Source organism: Pan troglodytes, chromosome 3 (genome assembly GCF_028858775.2).
Source record: "Pan troglodytes isolate AG18354 chromosome 3, NHGRI_mPanTro3-v2.0_pri, whole genome shotgun sequence".
Taxonomy (NCBI): domain Eukaryota; kingdom Metazoa; phylum Chordata; class Mammalia; order Primates; family Hominidae; genus Pan; species Pan troglodytes.
In genome coordinates, this window is record NC_072401.2 from 1,502,582 (window position 1) to 1,510,841 (window position 8,260).

The window sequence follows — 8,260 nt, forward strand, 5'->3', positions numbered from 1 at the left end:
GGGAAAGAATGGTAGGAGGTGGGGTTGAAAAGGTAGCAGGGGCCAGATCATAGAGAGTCCCGATGTCCATTGTAAGGATTTGGGGAGCAATTGGGTAGAGAAGTGACATGATGTGACTTTCCTTTTAAGTTTCTTATTGTTGCTGTTATGTGGAGAAAAGGATGAAGAAGGGTCAAGGGTGGAAGCAGTGACACTATTGTAATCTAAGTGGCTTAGACTATGTGATAATAGTAGAGGTTGTAAAAAGTTGTTGGTTTCTGTACTATTGTATTTTTTAAATTTTATTATTATACTTTAAGTTTTAGGGTACATGTACACAACGTGCAGGTTTGTTACATATGTATACATGTGCCATGTTGGTGTGCTGCACCCATTAATTCGTCATTTAGCATTAGGTATATCTCCTAATGCTATCCCTCCCCCCTCCCCCCACACCACAACAGTCCCTGGTGTGTGATGTTCCCCTTCCTGTGTCCATGTGTTCTCATTGTTCAGTTCCCACCTATGAGTGAGAATATGCGGTGTTTGGTTTTTTTTCCTTGCGATAGTTTGCTGAGAATGATGGTTTCCAGTTTCATCCATGTCCCTACAAAGGACATGAACTCATCCTTTTTTATGGCTGCATAGTATTCCATGGTGTATTTGTGCCACATTTTCTTAATCTGGTCTATCGTTGTTGGATATTTGGGTTGGTTCCAAATCTTTGCTATTGTGAATAGTGCTGCAATAAACATGTGTGCATGTGTCTTTATAGCAGCATGTTTTATAATCCTTTGGGTATATACCCAGTAATGGGATGGCTGGGTCAAATGGTATTTCTAGTTTTAGATCCCTGAGGAATCACCACACTGACTTACACAATGGTTGAACTAGTTTACAGTCCCACCAACAGTGTAAAAGTGTTCTTATTTCTCCACATCCTCTCCAGCACCTGTTGTTTCCTGACTTTTTAATGATCGCCATTCTAACTGGTGTGAGATGGTATCTCATTGTGGTTTTGATTTGCATTTCTCTGATGGCCAGTGATGATGAGCATTCTTTCATGTGTTTTTTGGCTGCATAAATATCTTCTTTTGAGAAGTGTCTGTTCATATCCTTCGCCCACTTTTTGATGGGGTTGTTTGTTTTTTTCTTGTAAATTTGTTTGAGTTAATTGTAGATTCTGGATATTAGCCCTTTGTCCAATGAGTAGGTTGCAAAAATTTTCTCCCATTCTGTAGGTTGCCTGTTCACTCTGATGGTAGTTTCTTTTGCTGTGCAGAAGCTCTTTAGTTTAATTAGATCCCATTTGTCAATTTTGGCTTTTGTTGCCATTGCTTTTGGTGTTTTAGACATGAAGTCCTTGGTTTCTGTATTATGTCCCCATCGTACAGGTTGGAAACTGGTTCTCAGATAAAGTCACATAACCAAGAAGTTGTAGAGGCAGAATTAGAACTAAGGCAGTCTGATTCCAAAGCCTGGAGCTACTAGCTCCATTATCACAGTGCCTCCCTGGAAGGCAAGAGAGAGACAATTCCCTGATAGGGCTTGAGAAGGGAATGTGAGGCTGGATATTGGCCACAAGGGCATCCCATGGAATATGTACTCTCTGGGAGACAACTAGAGGGAACACTTCCAGGGATAAGAAAGCTGCAACTAACTTTCAAGCTCTGCCTGCACTGTAGAGTGACCTCAGTCTTAAGGCATCTTTCAAATAGTTCTGGCCCATCTCTCCCGCTCTTCCCATCCCAAAGTTTGTTAACTATATGTGTAATGTGTATTCAGTACTTTTTAGTATGATCCATTTTAAGAAGGTTTTAAAAAAGGTATCACTGATGGTTCTGGACAAGATGGGATAGGTCCATTCTGTCCAATTTCTCCTGCTGATTTCAACTAAAAATCCTGGGCAAAATGTATAAAGCAACTACCAGACGACTCTGAAAGAAGATAGAGTGGCCAAGGACCTCAGGACTCATAGCACAACTCAGCAGTGGGTTATCTGTTTGTTTTCTTCCTCCTGTATATCCTGGTCTGGGTGCTATGGCAGTCTGCAACCTACAATTGCAGACCAAAATTTTGAAAAGAACCTAATGTCTCCAGCCAAAAGATCTGGAATAGGATGCCCTGCAAGATGAAGCTTCTTTGAGTATACCTCCCTGTATTAGGCTGTTCTTGCATTGCTATAAAGAAATATCTGAGACTGGGTAATTTACAGAGAAAAAAGGTTTAATTGGCTCATGGTTCTGCAGGCTTTACAGGAGGCATGGTGCTGGCATCTGCTTGGCTTCTAGGGAGGCCTCAGGAAGCTGACAAGCATGGTGGAAGGTGAAGGAGGAGCAGGCCATAACATAGCAAAAGGAGGAGCATCAAGACCAATGAAAGTTTCAATAAAAAATAAAAAAAGCAGGAGCAAGCAAGAGAGAGAGTGGGGGGAGATGCCACTTACTTTTAAGTGATCAGATGTTTTGTGAACTCAGAGTAAGAGCTCACTTATCACCAAGGAGATGGCCCAAGCCATTCGTGAGGAATCCACCCCCATGATCCAAATACCTTTCACCAGGCTCCACCTCCAGCACTGAGGATTAAAATTCAACGTGAGATTTGGGTGGGGACAGGTACCCAAACTATATTACTGCCCTACTCCAGATGAACACCTTAAAGAAATTGCACCCCTCCCACTGGATGCTTCAGCATGGAGACTGTGGGGTGGCGCCCTGTCAACATGCCCACCGAGCACTAAGTGAAGGACAATAAAGAGTCAGTGTCTCTACACTAGAGACTTGGGGAGGATTTCAGAGAAGAGAGAACTGGAGAGAAAGATCTTTAACTCTGTGTATGAAGTCCGGAGCACACCTCTGAGCAGCTCATGCTTGAAACTGACCAGAATCAATAAAGCAGAAACTTTGAGAATTCAACTATGGTGTGGAATACTGCCTAGGTTTCAGATTAACCTCTAGGTAGCACACAAACAGGGTGGATGGAATACTACTCGGCCATAAACGGAATGAATTAATGGCATTTGCAGCAACCTGGATGAGATTGGAGACTTATTCTAAGTGAAGTAACTCAAGAATGGAAAACCAAACGCTGTATGTTCTTACTCATAAGTGGAAGCTAAGCTATGAGGATGCAAAGGCATAAGAATGACATAATGGACTTCGGGGACTCAGGGGGGAAAGGGTGAGAAGGAGGTGAGGGATAAAAGACTACAAATTGAGTGCAGTGTACACTGCTTGGGTGATGGGTGCACCAAAATCTCACAAATCACCACTAAAGAAGCTACTCGTAAGCAGACACCACCTGTTCCCCAGTAACCTATGGAAAAAAAATTTTTAAGAAATTATAACAATGCCTGATACGCTTTTCATTGTATGCAGAGGTAATATTTAAGACAACTATGTTATAAAGAATGGGAGAGCAAAGGGACTTAAATGGTGGTAAGGTTTCTGTATTTCTCTTGAAATGGTAAAATATTGATATTACTAGACTGATAAGTATGTGTATGATAATCCCAAGGGTAACCACAAGTAAAAATTATAGAAAAAGATAAAGTGAACAACACTGTAGGTAAATCAAAATAAAGTAGTACAAAATGTTCAAATAGCCCACAGGAAGGCAGGAAATGGAAAACGGGAATAAAAAACAGGGAAAGAATAAAAATAAAATAATAAAACGGCAGACCTAAATCTTGACATCTGTAATTACATTACATGTAAGTGGTCTAAACAGACAAAGATTATCAAAATAGATTTTTAAAATGACCCAATTATAATGCAGTGTACAAGAAAATCACTTTGAATATAGTGCTACAGGCAGGTTAAAAGTAAAAATATGAAAAAAGATATACCACTTTGACATGGGTTTTTAAAAATCTTGAGTGCCTATATAAATATCAGACAAAGTAGGCTTCAGAGGGCTGGGTGTGGTGGCTCATACCTATAATCTCAGTGCTTTGGGAGGCCGAGGCAGGAGGATTACTTGAGGCTAGGGTTTAAGACCAGCCTGGGCAACATAGCAAAACCCTGTCTCTACAAAAAAAAATTAAAAGTTGGCCAGGTGTGGTGGCATGCACCAGTAATTCTAGCTGCTCAGGAGGCTGAGGTGGGACGAGCCCTTGAACCTAGGAGTTCAAGGTTAACAGTGAGCTGTGACAGAACCACTGTACTCCAGCCTGGGCAACAGAGTGAGGCCCTACTTTAAAAAAAAAAAAAAGTACACTTCAGAGCAAAGAAAATTACCAAGAATAAAGAGGGACATTACACAATAATAAAGGTATCAATTCACCAAGAAGACATAACCACCCTAAATGTACCAAACAAGAGAGCTTCAAAACGTGGAGTAAAACTGACAACTGAAAGGAGGAGTAGACACATCCCTGTTTACACTTGGTCCTTCTGTACTCCTCTCTTGGTACTTGATAGAACTAGACAAAATCAGCAAGGATGTAGAAGAACTAATCAGCATCATCAACCAACAGGACCTACTTGCCACTTATAGAACATTCTCCTATACAGTAGAATACACATTTCTTTTAAAGTGCATTTGAGGCATTCAGCAACACAGGCAACAAAGCCCTAAAGGTGATTAGGCACCTTTGCTGAAGTAGCTGAATGTTCCTGGAGAGAAGCGCACAGCGAGGCTTTCCAAGTCACTTTCCAAATATATCACCACCTAAAAATCACAGTTATTTGTGCTCACTATTCTCTAAAACAACTGGTTCATGTGTGTCTTTTCTCCTTAGCCTCTTTCAGTACTTTCCTGCCCCTACTCCCACTTCTCAGATGGTTACCTTGTGTCTTATGGAAATGGTAAGAGTCTCCACCTGCTGTGGCTTGAATGGCTCCCCTGAGCTCATGTTGCTATTTAATTGCTATTTTACCAGTATTCGGGGTGGAGTCTTCAAGAAGTGATTGGGTCATGAAGCCTTCACTCTCATGAAGGGGTTAAAGCCATTGTGGGAGTGGGGTTCTCATCAAAAAGATAAGTTTGGCCTACTTCTCTCTCTGTCTCATGCACTGACTTGACCTTCCACCGTGGGCTGACCCTTGCCAGATGCTGGTGTCATGCTCTTGGACTCTCCTGCCTCCAGAACTGTGAGCCAAATAAACTTTATAAATTGCCAAGGCTGTGGTACTCTGTCAGAGCAGCAGAAAACAGAATAAGACACCATCTTTTCACCAGCAAATGTCCTAACCCCCCCACGTTTACCCTTTCTGGCTCCCGCTTGTTGGGATGGGTGGGGTTCCCTATTCTGTCAGTGGCCACCCCCTCTTATTCTATAGGATTTTGCTCTTGTTGCTGCCCCCACTTGCCCATATGGAGCTAATCTTGTCAGCATACCCGCATGTTCTGGTGGCCCCCCTTGTCTGTATTCCGTAAGGTACTAGAGGGCAGGAAATGTATTTTATTCCTGTTTCTTTGGCTGTCTAGAGCCTGGCAGTAAACCTAGGGTGGTGTTTGGCTCCTTGGTAGGGGCTCAATACATCTTTGTGGAACGAATGAAAGTGTGTCCTACAGTACTTGCTCAGCAAATGATTTTGAATGAGTGAGTGCCAGTTGCCCCCCCCCATTAAAATGCCAATATTCCTGGCATACTACTTTGAGTTATCAGAATGGAGGAAGAGAATTTCTGCTTGATTTTGCCAAGATCCTCCAGCCTTAAGCACACGCCCCCTCAGGTGTCATGCGCCATGGCTGCCACTAGATGGCAGAAGAGAAGCATTGCTCCTGGGCAGAGTAAGCCTGGGGGGAGCACTCAGTGCAGTGTAGATGAAATAATCGTGTGACAGGAGGTGTCTGTACAGAACGCAGATATCCACGGATGAGATGCTGTGTCTTGCTTCTTACTGCGTGGCGAGAGAGGCTGCTAGGAACTGGGATGGAGCTTACTAGCTGTGCCGTCTTGGACAAGATACCGAGCTGCTCAGTGTGTTTCCCCACCAGTAAAGCAAGGATAATCATGGCATCTCTCTTAGGGTATGAAGAATATGTGGCTTAATGGTTGTGTGCTATTTAACACAGAGATTAGCACCTTGTAAATGAAGCTCCGTGTAAGTACTTGATACATAATTCTTTACATTATTATTAGGCTTTTAACTCACAAAGTTTTTCTAGCGACATTCCCATTTAACCCCACAACCCTGTTAAGCAGGTCTAACAATACCCAATTTTAGAGAGGAGGGGCCTGAGGCCTGAAGAGGCTGAGATGACTTATCTAAAATCCAGATAATACGTGGCAGCTCCAAGATTAAAATTTAGCAGGGCTGATTCCCAAATTCAGGGCATTGGCCACCAAAAGCAACACCACTACTCCCTACAGACTTGGATGTGGGGTGTGTGTGTGTGTTGTAAACCAACTCCACATGTTGTTCTTGCAGAGCCTCCAGGTAGAGGCCTTACTCCTCTTGGGTGTTCAGTAAACACTGGGTGCCAGGAGCATCTAGACCCTGTGGGAGGGGAGCTGCGCCAGGGATGCAGATGCTGTCCACCAGGCTGCACCTATCCTGGCCTCCCTGGTACCCTGTGCCCACCCTTGATAAGGCAGCCAGCCTTTCCCTGTGATCCCTGGCATGGCTGCCCCATTGGCTCCAGAAGATGAGTCCTTGAGGTTGGCATTGTGGGTCATTTGGGTTGGTATTAGAAAAGTAAAACATTCATCGTAGGGGGTTTAGAAAGTAAAATCTCCATTAGAAGTTTTTGGTATTTCATATTATCCTTTTAGCCTTTTTCCTGTAAGTACATTTTTATATTTTATAAAAAATGAGATCATACTGCACATACTATCCGTAGCTTGATTTTTCCACCTAATGTTTTGTGACTGTCTTTCTGTTTTAAATATTCTTCTGTAAGCTAAATTCAGGTATATTCAGAGAGCTGAAGAAAGACCCAACATTATCTTCCCAGTGTTCAGTATGGAGCTTGGCAGACACTGAGGGTCATTCTGTGTTTGAGGAAAGGATGAGGCAATGGGAGGCCCTGTGCATGGTGGTTTAAGGCAGAATTATCTGGTTGACCCTGGCTCTGGCTCTACCACTCCCAAGCTGTGTGATCTCAGGTGACTTTACAAAACCTCTCAGAAGTAAGACGAGGATAGTAGCAGGCCCTATGTCAGGGTGGTCATGGAGATTAATCAGTGCATTCCCTGAGAACACTGCCTGCCCATGGTCATCACTCAAAATGTGCTAACTACAATTAATTCATGTCTAACTAAGGCAGAATGGAGTAAGTGACAGAAGAGGGATGATGTTTACTTAATTTCTTCAATGCCTCCTTATTGATCTTAGAATGAAATCCAGATTCACTAAAGAGTTCCTCAGTCCTCTAGGACCTGGCCCTTTTTTCTCATTGATCATACTGCCTGCTCCTATTCTGAGGGTAACAGGAACCTCGAGGAGGGTAAGTGACATTTAGACTGAGACTCCAAGGGTGAGGGGAGACTTCCAGGCTGGGGGACGGGGTCTGTAAATTCCCACTGTCATGTGGGAGGAAAGATCGTCCAGCGGGTCCTGAAGTTGGCTGCACGTTGGTGTCATCTGGGGACCTTTACATGCTGCTGATGCTCAGCTTCTGCGCCACGTGCTCTGATTTAGTTGATGAGGTGCAGACCTGGGCATAGAAAGCAGTTGCTTTCAAGAGTAGCTGTGAACATGGTGATCTCTTCTAGAATGTCCCCGTTTCCCAGGAGGATATTCTGTTTCCCTATAACGTTTTGAAGAGTCTCAGTAGAAGCAGCCTGTTTTTGACAAAAAGATCATCAGAGTACAGCTCAGCACATTCTCACAGACAGAATCGCCCTGGTCCAGACATCGTCAGCATCCTGGAAGCTGCCATGCCACCTATCACTACCCCCACCAAGGGAGCCACTACGCTGACTTCTAAATACAGATTATTTTTGTCTGTTGTGCTTTATATAAACATGTATGCTCTGTGTCTGGCTTCTTTTAATCGACATTTCGTGAGTGCCGTCTGTGTTGCTGTATGCCCATGTAGATCACTGTCATTGCTGTTTAATACTGCATTTTTGAATACACAACTATTCTTACACATTTGCCTATTGATGGGCATGTAGGCAGTGTCCAGTTTGTGGCTATTTCACATCGTGCTGCTATGAAAACTCTCGTGCATGTCTTGTGAGCCAATGCGTGCATTTGTGTTGGACAGTCCCTGTTTACCCGGTCATGGGGTGTGCCCATGTTCAGCTTCGGTAGGTGGGAAACGGTGGTGCCTGCTCACAGCCCACAGTGTGTGGGAGCTCCACATCCACGTGTATGCTTATTTTCTG